Below are 13,978 nucleotides of genomic sequence, written 5' to 3' on the forward strand. Positions count from 1 at the left end.
GATATTCAGAAACTACAGGGAATCTCCTGTTGTTCTCTGTCCATTCAATAGAAGGGTATGTCTCCTCCTCAGTAATGTTTTGTAGTAAAAGAAAAGTGTGTTATGCATTTTAAGAAAATTCAAGAATTGCAGGATTTCTCCTGAATTCTCATTTATATTCAAAGGTCAGACATCACTGTTCCCCGGCAGAGTCTCCTAGAGGAAAGATCTCGTAACCAGATATCAGACACCATAATCCCCTGCAGAGTCTTCAGATACAGAAAGTTTCCATGATAATTAAAGCAAAAAAATCAAGGATGGATTTCCCCCTATATTCTTATTCCCTGGAAAGATGCCACCTATCCCCAGCAAACTTTATCCCCAGCGGAGTCTTCCAGAAGAATAATACCTTCTGCATTATCAGCAAATTCAAGAATTGCAGGACTTCTCTTACAATATCATCTTATTTCCAGAGGATAACACCTTGTATCCCCAACGGAGTCCTCAGAAAGGTCCAATCCTCATATACCTCACAAATTCAAGAACCACAGGGAATCTCCTGCATTTTTTAAGTAGAAGGCATCTCCATTCTTCTACGGAATCCTCAGCAGAGACAGACTTTTAAAGAAACCTGGATATGGTGCTCTTGTACCAATTCCCCAGCAAGTCTTTGTACTACTCCCCAGCGAGTCTCAGTGCAAATCTCCAGCAAGTCCTTATGCAGCTGTTAACATTTTAGTTATTCCTAGTTTTGTCTGTCCATCATGCATTCATTACTAAATATTCATGCATATCTATGACATATCATGCTTGCATTCATATGCACCTTGTTTCCTTGTTTATATTGTGGGTTGAGTCAATCTCTCCATATAGAGTATCCTCATAAGCAGCAAAATACCTTTTATTGGTCATGTTCCCCACAGAGATCTATGCCTCGTGGAAGATGGTTGTTTCAGTTGTAAATCTTGATGAGTTCATTCCTCTTCAGTTGAAGTCTTGTTTGACCGTTTCATTCTAGTTCTATCCTAGTTTGAACCTCGTGTCTCCAGATAAAGCTCAGAAATTGCCAGTAAAAGAAGGCAACAATATAGTCTTTGTGACTCTCATTCAGTAAAACAGACATGACAGATATTGTGTCCAAGTCCTTTATACCTTCATCTTTGAGTTGGTACCCATTACAAACTTGAGTTACCTACATCCATGAGTGGTAACCTTTGTTATCCCTCAGATAAATTAATTACTACCTCCATCTATGAGTTGATAACATCCTCACAGAAAGTTCCATGGTTCTACCTGCAACTTTGAGCTGGTAGCGTGCTTTCGTCTTTGAGTTTAGCACAGATTCCTTTTGATTCCACCTTCGTCTTTGAGTTGGTGAAGTACCTGCAACTTTGAGCTGGTAATATGCATTCATCTTTGAGTTAGCAAGATTTCTTTTGATTCCACCTTCGTCTTTGAGTTGGTGAAGTACCGTCGTCTATGAGCTGGTAGTGTGCATTCATCTTTGAGCTTGCACAGGTTTCTTTTGATTCCATCTTCGTCTTTGAGTTGATGGAATGCCTTCATCTATGAGTTAGGTACACTTTATCCTGTTACCTTCATCTTTAAGCTGGTAACGTGCTTTCGTCTTTGAGTCAGCACAATTTTCTTATGTTTCCATCTCCGTCTTTGAGTTGATGGAGTACTTTCATCTATGATTTAGGTACATAGTGAGCCCTCATCTATGAGCTGGTAGTATGCATTCATCTTTGAGTTCGCACATTTTCCTGTGATTCCATCTTCGTCTTTGAGTTGATGGAGTACCTTCATCTATGAGTAGGGTATGTTTGATCCTTGTTGAACTGATAGTGTGCTTTCATCTTTGAGTCTGCACAGATAACTTCTGATTCCATCTTCGTCTTTGAGTTGATGGAGTACCTTCATCTATGAGTTAGGTACATTTTGTCCTTCCACCGTCATCTTTGAGTCGGTAATGATAAACATCTCCAGGAGAATATGTTCTAAATTCTTTTAAACACCTTTGTCAATGAATCGGTGGTTGCCTCCAACTTTGAGTCGGCATTTCTCTGTCTACCTCATCAATGAGTTGGTAGTGTGCATTCAACTGTAAGTCTGCACAATGATCCTTAGATCTGATTCTTCATCTACACCATCATCAATGAGTTGGAATTTGATTTCCCTAGCAGTGTTATTATCAATCTTTTGAAGCTTGCCTTCAACTTTGAGTTGGCATGTCCTGTTTACCTCATCAATGAGTGGGTAGTGAGCTGTCAACCATGAGTCAACGCAATTCGATTCTTATTATGCCCTTGTTATACCTTCATCCTTGAGTTGGTATTCATCTTTTCTGTTACCTCCATCTTTGAGTTGGTAATGTACTGTCACATCAGTACTCTTGTTATATTGATATTTTCCCACTTTCATCTATGAGATAGTGATGTATCGTCAGCATTGAGTCGATATCTCTTTTCCTCCTATTTTCCATCTATGAATAGGTAGTGAATCTTCCCCAGCTGAGTGTTCTCAGTGTTTACCTTCATGCATTGAGTCGGTGTATGTCCTTCCCCAGTAGAGTTTGCACTCCTGTGTCTCTGTGTCTGTCTGTCTTTTGCATCATGCATACATGCATTTGCGGTCAAATTTTGTGGCGTTTGTCATATTTAATTACCTTACGCCATTCGATAGCCTCCGGCTATCTGGCCTAAGTTAATTAAATAGGGGCATCTGTCGCACCCCAAAATTTAACTTTGGCTTTGTTGACCACATCTTGATTAATCTCGTTGTCTCGTATTCATCTCAATTTCTTAAACTTCGCGGGACAACTGGTTTGATTAGGTTTTGTGTGTTTTCGTTGCTTACCGTGTTGTATTTCGTTGTTTTAGCAAAACCTGGCCGATATCGTTGCCTCGTATTTATCTCGCTTATCTCTGTTGTGCGTGGCATCGCTTCGATTAGGTTTTGTGCGTTTTTATCTATTTAATTGTTTGTTTGTCGGTATTTTGACTGTATTTCGAATATATTAGAGTTTTCGTATTGTCCGATTATTTATGATTATGTTTGTCAGCGTTTCCGTGATGTCATGTTGATTTTATTATTGCCTAGGGTTGTTTATTTAATTACGTGTTGTGCCGTGTGATTTAATCGAGTCTGTTTGAGTCGTGTTGTTGATTTTACTGGTTTACCGGTTTACTGGTTTATTGGTTTTATCAATTTGTCTGTTTTGCTGTGCAAATTGTCATCATTTTTATCGCGTTCGTGTCGCTCGATTTTATCGTATTTTAATCGTGTGCCGTTTAATATTATTTGTGCTTAATATTAATTGTGTTTAGTTGTTAATTAGTTTATTTAATTAGGATTAATGTTATATTAGTTTATTATTATTATTATTATTATATAATATATAAATATATATTATTAATTTATGTTAGATATTTTTTAGGTTTCTTATTGTTTAAGTAATCTAAATATATATTATTAATTTATGTTAGATATTTTTTAGGTTTCTTATTGTTTAAGTAATCTAAATATATATTATTAATTTATGTTAGATATTTTTTAGGTTTCTTATTGTTTAAGTAATCTAAATATATATTACTAATTTATGTTAGATATTTTTTAGGTTTCTTATTGTTTAAGTAATCTAAATATATATTATTAATTTATGTTAGATATTTTTTAGGTTTCTTATTGTTTAAGTAATCTAAATATATATTATTAATTTATGTTAGATATTTTTTAGGTTTCTTATTGTTTAAGTAATCTAAATATATATTATTAATTTATGTTAGATATTTTTTAGGTTTCTTATTGTTTAAGTAATCTAAATATATATATATATAGATGTGGTTAGTAAGAAAAAAAAGGGAAAAAGAGAGGGTGGATCAGTAAGGAAAAAACGTGTGGTGAGAGAAACAGAGAATTGAAAAGAAATATTTTTCCAAAAGCATTACCGTATTTCACTTGTTCTTCATTTTCGGTAACCCAAAATCGTCCCGATTATTCACCGAAACACAAAACCGATTTCATATCTTTGAAGTTCGTTGAGTCCAGGTCACAAATATCCAAGGTTCATTTCATTCCGGCGTCGTTTCACCGATCAAAAGCGACGTTGAAGTCAGGTACTCACGAAGGCAGCCAGCACTGCGTCGGTGACGGTTTCCAGCTTTCGGTCGATCATTTGAACGATCAGAAGTTCATCCTCTTCACACAAGGTAATATTCTTCACTTATCTCTGAAATCGGCAAAGTTCCGGCTTGCCGACATGTGTTTTAATATATTATTTATCTAAATATATATATATATATATATATATATATATATATATATTATCTTTGTCTATTATATATTATTTGTATATATATATATATATATATATATATATATATATATATATATATATATATATATATAATATATATATATATATATATATATATATATATATATATATATATATATATATATATATATATATATATTATTTTTGTCTATTATATATTATTTGTCTAAATGTACATATATATTATTTTTGTCTACTATATATTTATTGTCTAAAATATAAATATATATATATATATATTATATATATATATATATATATATATATATATATATATATATATATATATATATATATATATATATATATATATATATTACTTTTGTTTACTAAATATTGTTTATCTTTTATTATTATTTTGCATATATGTTTTATTTAAATGTTAGTTAAATTAATTATTTGTTTAAATGTTTATTTTAATTAAATGTTTATTTATATCAAATGTTTATTTTGTCTAAGGTAAATGTTTATATTGTTTTTTATATTTGTTTATGTTGTTACTAACCGTTTCGTTTCAGTTTCAGCTCGATTAACTCCACTAACTATTCGTAATACTAACTATTCATAGCTAACTGTGTTGTAATAATTTATTTTCTCGCATTTTTTATGTTCTGTATTGTGTGTTTAATCGTATTGTTCACGTTTTATGTTAAAAAATCGAAAAATCCAAAAAAAAGAAACCCGATGCGATTCCAACGATCGCCGTTTAAAGAAACCCTTTTCACACACTCATAAGCTTACTCTTGGGCTTTCCTGTAATGAGCCCATTTATTTATTGTTTCAGGGTTTAGGCTCATTCAAATCTTTTGCCAGCTTTGGCTTTTCAGTTTAAAAACATTTTCAAAAGGACGTGTCAGTCTCGAAGCCTCCCGCCTAGGTCGAGCAAGAGATGGCAAGACACGCCAATCTAAAATCCACAAAACAGACTTTCCCCTTTTCTTTTGGGAGAACTACGTGGATTCTGATTTCTCCATTGCGCCTTGGAGATACGTAGGCATGAAGTCTACGACTTTATCGAGTCCAAAAGCAATAAAATCAAGTTCTTTTCTCATCTCCCCAATCAAACAATCAAAGCGAAAAAAGAAAAGCATTCACATAAACATAAGCAAAAAGGTTCCTGTGGAGTACCACAGATGTAGAGGGTGCTAATACCTTCCCTTTGCATAACCAACCCCCGAACCCGTAACTCTAAAGGGATTTATCATTATTTTTCCCTTCCTCTTTTTGGATAAAATAAAAGACGGTGGCGACTCTTGCATTTAAAATATTTTTCAAACGGGTTAAGTTCAATCAATACTTAATCTCGTGAAAAATCCCGCCGCGACAACTACCTATTCCTTAATAATAGGGACAGTCTTACCATTGAAAGAATATACGAGAACACGAAAGACTTAATCTAGGGTAGGTATCTCATAGTTACTTGCTCACACTTTTCAAAATTACTTTTACACCTCACAATATCCAAACTAGGCTTTGTATACACCCATACGAGGGTCATTACAAAGTACTTAAAGAAATTTTTCTAATCACACACTACGCTCTTGCAAACAAACAAAGTGAGCTAAGTAACTAAGAGCCCATGGATAACCATGGATATAAAGGGTGCTAATACCTTCCCTTTGTATAACCTACCCCCCGAACTCAAAATTTTTTTTAAGGTCTTTCCTGTTCTTTTATGTCCTTTCCTTTTGGATAAAATAAAAGTCGGTGGCGACTCTTGCTATCCGCAACATTTAACTAAAGTCAGTTCTCCCACCGTGTTACAGAACTGGCGACTCTGCTGGGGACTTAATAAAAGAGGGGTACCCTTAGGAATTAGATCACTTTAAAATTGTTTGCCTTCTTTGCTTTATACTTATCTGTTGGGTGCTCTTATGTGTGAAAGACCCTAACTCGGATCTAGTGTACCTTAGGTAAATGGCAATAGACCAAGGAAACTGTACGGCGTATATTGATATGGTTGATCTGGTGGCCATAGTTAGTGTGACTTCTTGGTTGGTGCTTATGTTCCTTAAGCAAGTTGAGGATAATATGAGGCTTCCATATGTTGTCAATACACTAACTGACTTTTAGAACCCTAGTCATCCCATCTTGGCCTTTAGAAATTAGTGAGATAACCGGCTTTGGTGAAGACTGAAGTTGGTTGATACTCGATACTACACTCATTGAGATCCTAAACTTGGAGGGTTTTGGTTGGCAAGTAAGTTGCCTACTGAACAACCACCCTTGTGAAGGATCAATGATTTTGAGATCCCTTTGAACCTGGTTACTTTTGTAGGACAGGATGAATCAACTAAACTTCAGGGGAGGGTACTTACCTTTAAACCTCATGCAAGCCTTCAAACCTAGGGCTATTGTGTGACTTGTTTGTGTGTGCCACATGTTTGTGATTGAGCATAACATCATAGCATCATCATGCATCATAAGCATAGCATTTTCACTAACCATTTCAAGGACCAAAGGATTTATCTTTGTTCTTTGTTGCAGGTCATGGTTTCTGCTCGTAGGAATACTATCCGGATCAACTTTGTAGGAATACCTCCTAAGCTTAAGGAATTGGTCTCTCAAGTTTCTGAAAACTCCCAGTTCATCAAGAGGCATGGTCACCTACTGGATCTAGTCACTTCAGGGTTCAATGAAGACATGATGAGTGTCCTGTTTCAGTTCTTTGACCCTAAACATCATTGCTTCACATTTCCCGACTATCAGCTGGTTCCTACAATGGAAGAGTTCTCCAAGCTTCTGGGTATACCTATTCTTGATCAGAAACCCTTCACAGGCTTGGAAAAAGAGCCTAAACCTGAAGTCATTGCTGCAGCCTTACATTTAAAGAAATCAGACATTGTCCTAGAAACAAGGAGTGGAGTTAAGGGTATTCTTGCTAAGGTATTGATGGAGAAAGCTCAAGTATTCCTGAAGGCTATGAGTTATGATGCTTTTGAAGAGATCTTAGCCCTATCGATTTATGGCTTAGTACTGTTCCCCAATCCAGACCAGTTCATAGACGTACACGCCATCAACATATTTCTGACTCGCAATCCAGTGCCTACATTACTTGGAGACATCTTACACTCTCTTCATACCCGTACTACGAAGGCACGAGGAACTCTGATGTGTTGCATACCTCTATTATCTAGGTGGTTTATTTCTCACCTTCCTCGATCAGTGGTGAAGAATGAACAAGGGTTCAGGTGGTCCAAGAGGATTATGTCACTTTCTCATTCAGATATTCGTTGGTGCTCTAGATCTATGGAGAATGTTACCATCATTGACCGTTGTGGGGAGTTCCCTAATGTGCCACTCCTTGACATAAGAGGGGGCATTACCTACAACCCTTCTTTAGCTCTACGTCGGTTTGGTTACGCTCGGACTGATGGTCCTCATGACATGCTTATTCAGGGTATTATGTTCGACTACGACAACGATCTTCAAGGTTACCGTCAAAGGTTCATACGAGCATGGGGTAAAGTGAACAAGGTTGACAGCAAGACTCTGGAACCCAAGTACACTATTCCTATGGAACCATATCTCAGATGGGTACGATCTCGTGCTCAGACTCTTATGATGCCATATCCTGCTATCCTGCCAGTTCCCATGGAGCCTGTTGCTGAAGGAGATACTTCTTACATCATTCTTCATCCAGACATGCCCACTGACATGGAAGAGTTACAGAGGTCCTGGATCCAATTGAAGGAGCAAAGAGATACTTTTGAGACTCATTACAAGGCAAGTCAGGAAAGAATCCTGGAGCTAACAAAACAACTTCACGAGGAGCGGAATCTCAACTCATACCTCAACACAAAGAGGAAACGTCCATGGGAGACTTAAAACCCCATTTTTTGTATTCATTTCATTTTTATTGTAAGCCCAAGGGGCAAACAAGTTTATTACTAATAAAAGCTTACTTTTTGGTGGTTTACACAAATTTAAATCCTACGGTCCTTGAAAACATTGCATAAGCATCTACATACCATATTATTGCATCACAGGTTTCTTATGAACAGGTATCTTATCTTCTCGCTGTTTATTTCAGCAGAAATGGCTCTTGAACAGACTGTCAAAGATCTCCAGGCTCAGAATGCACAATTCCAAGAGTTGATTCTGAATTTGTCCAAGGGGCAAGATGAGTTGAAGACATTGCTGGCTAAGAAGAAGAAGAAGACTAGAAGATCAGGAGGCCTTATCAATCTGGGAAGAAGATTCAGAGGCCCTATCAAGACAAAGGAACAGGTTGATGATTATGAGTCTGAAAATTCTGAGAAAGAGGGAGGTAGTCCCCATGATACTGTGGGAGATTCTGATTCTGAAGCAAATTATTATCATGATCCTAATGAAGATAAGTACAAGATGCTGGTGGATAGAATGAATGCTATGGAGTTACAAAAATCTTCTGGGCTGGATTTTGAAGATCTGAGTTTAATATCTGGAGTGGTTATACCTATTGGTTTCAAGGTTCCTGCTTTTGTGGTGTATGATGGTGTCTCATGTCCCAAGCTGCATTTAAGATCCTATGTCCGGAGGATTCAACCACATACTGCTGATAAGAAGTTATGGATTCATTTCTTCCAAGAGAGCTTGTCTGGAGCTCAATTGGAATGGTACTATCAATTGGAGAGTGTCAATATCCGTGATTGGAATGATCTAGCTGAGGCCTTCTACAGGCAATACCAATACAATGTTGATTTAGCACCTACTCGCATGCAGCTACAAAGCATGTCAATGGGTGCTAAGGAGAATTTCAAGGAGTATGCCCAGAAATGGAGAGACCTGGCTGGCAGAGTTCAACCTCCTCTGACTGACAGGGAGCTAGTGGATATGTTTATGAGTACGCTGAATAGTCCTTTCTATAGTCACCTCATTGGAAGCTCATCATCTGGTTTCACTGAGCTGATAATGACTGGAGAGCGTGTGGAAAGTGGTATAAGAAGTGGTAAGATACAGGTGGGTGCCTCTTCATCAAGCACAACAAAGAAGCCCCCTAGTGGAAAGAAGGAGTCTAATGTTGTGTATGGTCAACCTAGCCGTAACAGAAGTCACCAATCCATAGGAGCAGTTCACATTTCTAATCCTACTCCTACAACACCAGAGCTACCACAGAGTAATCAACAGAAGCCTAGAAGACAATTCACCAAGATCAACATGTCACTGGCCCAAGCCTTGCAACACATGTTGAAAGGGGAACTCATTACTTTGAAGGGCCCTCCTCAGAATCCTAATACTTCCTCTCCTCGATACAATCCTAATGCACGATGTGCCTATCATTCTAATTGTCCGGGACATGACACCAACAATTGCTGGGTGCTGAAAAATAAGATTCAAGATATGATTGAAGCTGGGGAGATTGAATTTGACCCTCCTGGGACTCCAAATGTGATTACTGCTCCCATGCCCAATCATGAGAAGACTATTAATGTTGTTGATGAAGTTTCATATGTTTCCTCAGTAGCAGATGTGACTACTCCCTTATCTATTATCAAGAAGAAGCTGGTGCAGGCTGGATTCTTTCCAGGTTGCAACGAAGACTTTTTTTATTGTGCCTACAAACCTGATAGCTGCTGGAAGTTGAAAGATGGTATTCAACGCCTCATGGACAATTACACTATATTGTTTGAGAGAACTCCTTCTGTGGAAATTATGTGTAACCACCTAACTCGAGGTAAGAAGTTTGAAGATGTGGATATGGTTGATAAAGTGCCAGTGAAGATTACCTCCAAAGGCCCTGTCAAGATCACTTCCAAGGGTCCTATCAAAATTACTGCTGAAGGCCTGGTGAAGACTGTTGCTGAAGTTAGAGTGCCTCCCATGATTATTACCACTCCTGGCCCTATTCCTTATACTTCTGATAAAGCTATACCCTGGAATTACGGTTCTGATGTTTATATCCATGGTGTTAAGCAGGAACCTTTGACTGATACACCTGTTACTGATGATAACCTTGATGTTGATAATATTGCTGGATCTAGTAAGATCACCATAAGTGGAAGAATTTTCTCTCCTCCAGCTACCTCAAAAAATACAGTTCTTCCAACTACTACCTCCACTTCTGAGCCAAGTACTGATGCTCGAGGCAAAGGTCCTGTGGTTGAACCTGTGCAAGCTGAAGCACCGACTGCTGAAAATCTCTCTAAACAGATGGAAGAAGTGTTGAAGATCATTCGTAAGAGTGATTATGATATTGTTGACCAGTTGGGGCATACTCCCTCCAAAATTTCCATGTTGTCTTTGTTGCTGTGTTCTGAGGCTCATGCTAAAGCCTTGATCAAATTCTTAAGGACTGCTCATGTACCAAATGAAATTTCTATGGATCAATTTGAAAATTGTGTTGCACATCTGACTTATGATAATGGGTTAGGTTTTTCTGATGCTGACTTGACTCCTGCCAAAAGAAACCATAACAGAGCTTTACATATCTCCATTGAATGTAGGGGCACTACCTTGTCTCATGTGTTGATAGACAATGGCTCTTCATTAAATGTACTTCCCAAAGAGGTTCTGAACAAGCTCAGTCCTGAAGATGTTGTGTTAAGACCAAGTAATATAGTGGTGAGAGCCTTTGATGGCTCAAGAAGAGTGGTGCATGGAGAAATAGATCTCCCGATCAAAGTAGGCTCTCAAGTCTTCGATTCTACCTTCTATGTAATGGATATTCGTCCTGCGTACTCTTGTTTGCTTGGGCGCCCCTGGATCCACGGGGCAGGTGCTGTGACCTCCACTCTACATCAGAAGTTGAGATATCCAGTGAAGGGAAAGATCGTAACTGTTTATGGAGAGGAAGAATATATGGTCAGTTATGTGAATACATTTAAGTATGTTGAAGTGGAAGGTGAATATGTTGAGACTCCTTGCCAGACATTTGAAGTAGTTCCTTGGGTCGTTCCCGCTACTGAAGCTCCTCCTGTGGTTAAAAGAGTTCCTGTGGTTACCAGAGTACCTCCTATAATGGCTTCCCTCAAAGATGCTAGAGTTGTGGTTGAAGAAGGTGGTTGTACTATTTGGGGTCAGCTTCCCGACATTCCTTACAAGTCTGACAAGTTTGGCTTGGGTTTCACTGCAGAGTCCCAGAAGGTTGTTCGTCGTGCTCGTGTTGTTCGTATCACCAATCCAGGGAACATGAAAGATCAAATCAATGTTGTGGGTGACTATAATGAAGACTACAATCTGGATAACTGGATTTTTCCTACTGTGGGTGATGGGCTCAACAATTGGAAGACTGAAGACGTTATTCCTATCTCCTTTAGTCAGGAGTAAATACTATTACTGTGTTGAACAATTAAACTTTTAAGCCTTGTGCCTTACCCGGGGCACAATGGTATGCTTGTTTCGGGATGTCATTTCATTTGCATACTTCATTCAATAAAAATCAATGGACGTTTCGTTTTCGTAAATATTGGGCTCTTTGTTTTTCTTTTATTTTATTTTCATCAGCTATGTGTTCTTACACACACCCACATCACTAAAATGCAGATCCTCATCCACTCTGGATCTTGTTGATAACAGTTCTACTATTGCCAATTATAATTTCGAGAATCCGATCTATCAAGCTGAAGATGGAAAGGATGAAGATTGTGAAGTACCTGTAGAGCTTGCTAGGTTATTACAACAAGAAGAGAAAGCTATACAGCCACATGAAGAGCCAATCGAAGTTGTGAATCTGGGAACTGAAGAAAACAGGAAAGAGGTCAAGATAGGAGCTGAATTAGAAGATGGTGTCAAGAGCAGATTAATTCAAATGTTACGTGATTATGTGGAAATCTTTGCTTGGTCCTATGAAGATATGCCAGGGTTGGATACGGACATTGTGGTTCACCGTTTACCGGTAAAAGAAGATTGTCGTCCAAAGAAGCAGAAGGTTCGTCGCATGCGTCCTGAAATGTCAGAAAAGATTGAAGCAGAGGTAATGAAACAATTTGATGCAGGGTTCTTAGCTGTGACTTCTTATCCTCAATGGGTTGCAAATGTGGTACCGGTACCTAAGAAAGAAGGTAAAGTACGTATGTGTGTAGACTACAGGGATTTGAATAAGGCCAGCCCCAAAGATGACTTTCCACTGCCTCATATTGATGTTCTGGTAGACAACACTGCTCAGCATAAAGTATTCTCTTTCATGGATGGTTTCTCTGGTTACAATCAAATCAAGATGGCACCTGAAGATATGGAGAAGACTACATTTGTTACACAGTGGGGTACCTTTTGCTATAAAGTGATGCCATTTGGTTTGAAGAATGTCGGGGCAACATATCAGCGTGCTATGGTGGCTTTGTTTCACGATATGATTCATCATGAGATAGAGGTATATGTGGATGATATGATAGCCAGGTCCCAGAATGAAGAGCAACACCTTGATCATCTCAATAAGTTGTTTGAAAGGTTGAAGAAATACAAATTGAGATTGAACCCAAACAGGTGTACTTTTGGAGTTAGGTCTGGTAAACTCCTGGGTTTCATTGTCAGTGGAAAAGGTATTGAAGTAGACCCTGCAAAAGTGAAAGCTATACAAGAGATGCCAGCTCCCCGTACTGAGAAGGAAGTTAGAGGTTTCTTGGGACGATTGAATTACATTGCAATATTTATTTCCCAATTAACTGCTACCTGTGAACCAATCTTCAAGTTGTTAAAGAAAGATCAGGTAATGGAGTGGAATGATGAGTGCCAGACAGCCTTTGATGAAATCAAGAGATATCTCCTAGAACCTCCAATTTTGATGCCACCAGTTGATGGAAGACCCTTGATTATGTACTTAACAGTATTAGACAACTCAATGGGGTGTGTGTTGGGGCAACATGACGAGTCTGGTCGAAAAGAACAGGCAATATACTACCTTAGCAAAAAGTTTACCGACTGTGAAACAAGATACTCACTGCTCGAGAAAACTTGTTGCGCTTTGGCATGGGCTGCTCACCGACTAAGACAGTATATGTTGACTCATACTACCTTATTGATTTCGAAGATGGATCCAATCAAGTACATATTCGAGAAACCTGCTCTCTCCGAACGAATAGCGAGATGGCAAATGATCTTAACAGAATATGATATACAGTACACTACTCAGAAGGCCATTAAAGGAAGTGTTGTAGCTGATCATTTGGCTCATCAGGCAGTGGATGATTATCAGTCAATGAGTTTTGAATTCCCCGATGAAGACATTATGATTATTACCAAAGAACCTGGACAATATGACGGACCTGAACAAGGATCCCGATGGACTATGGTTTTTGATGGAGCTTCTAATGCACTTGGTAATGGTGTTGGTGTTGTGATCATTTCCCCTGAAGGTTGTCATACCCCGATTACTGCAAGACTTTGTTTTTATTGTACCAATAACATGGCTGAGTATGAGGCATGTATCCTGGGCATCAGAGCTGCCATTGATATGAAAATTCAGTTCCTGGACGTATATGGAGATTCAGCCCTGGTAGTGAGTCAGATTAAAGGAGATTGGGATACCAAGCATGAAAATCTTATTCCCTACAGAGAGCATGTGCTGTCTTTGATCCCACATTTTGAAGAGATTACCTTTGGACACATTCCACGAGGAGAGAATCAGTTGGCAGATGCATTAGCCACCATGGCATCTATGTTTGAGATTAGCTGGGATGACGAAGCTCCCAAGATTACTATTGATAGATTTGAGAAGCCTGCATACTGCAATGAGATTGATAC

The sequence above is a fragment of the Lathyrus oleraceus genome, chromosome 1 (assembly GCF_024323335.1).
Source record: "Lathyrus oleraceus cultivar Zhongwan6 chromosome 1, CAAS_Psat_ZW6_1.0, whole genome shotgun sequence".
Lineage (NCBI taxonomy): Eukaryota > Viridiplantae > Streptophyta > Magnoliopsida > Fabales > Fabaceae > Lathyrus > Lathyrus oleraceus.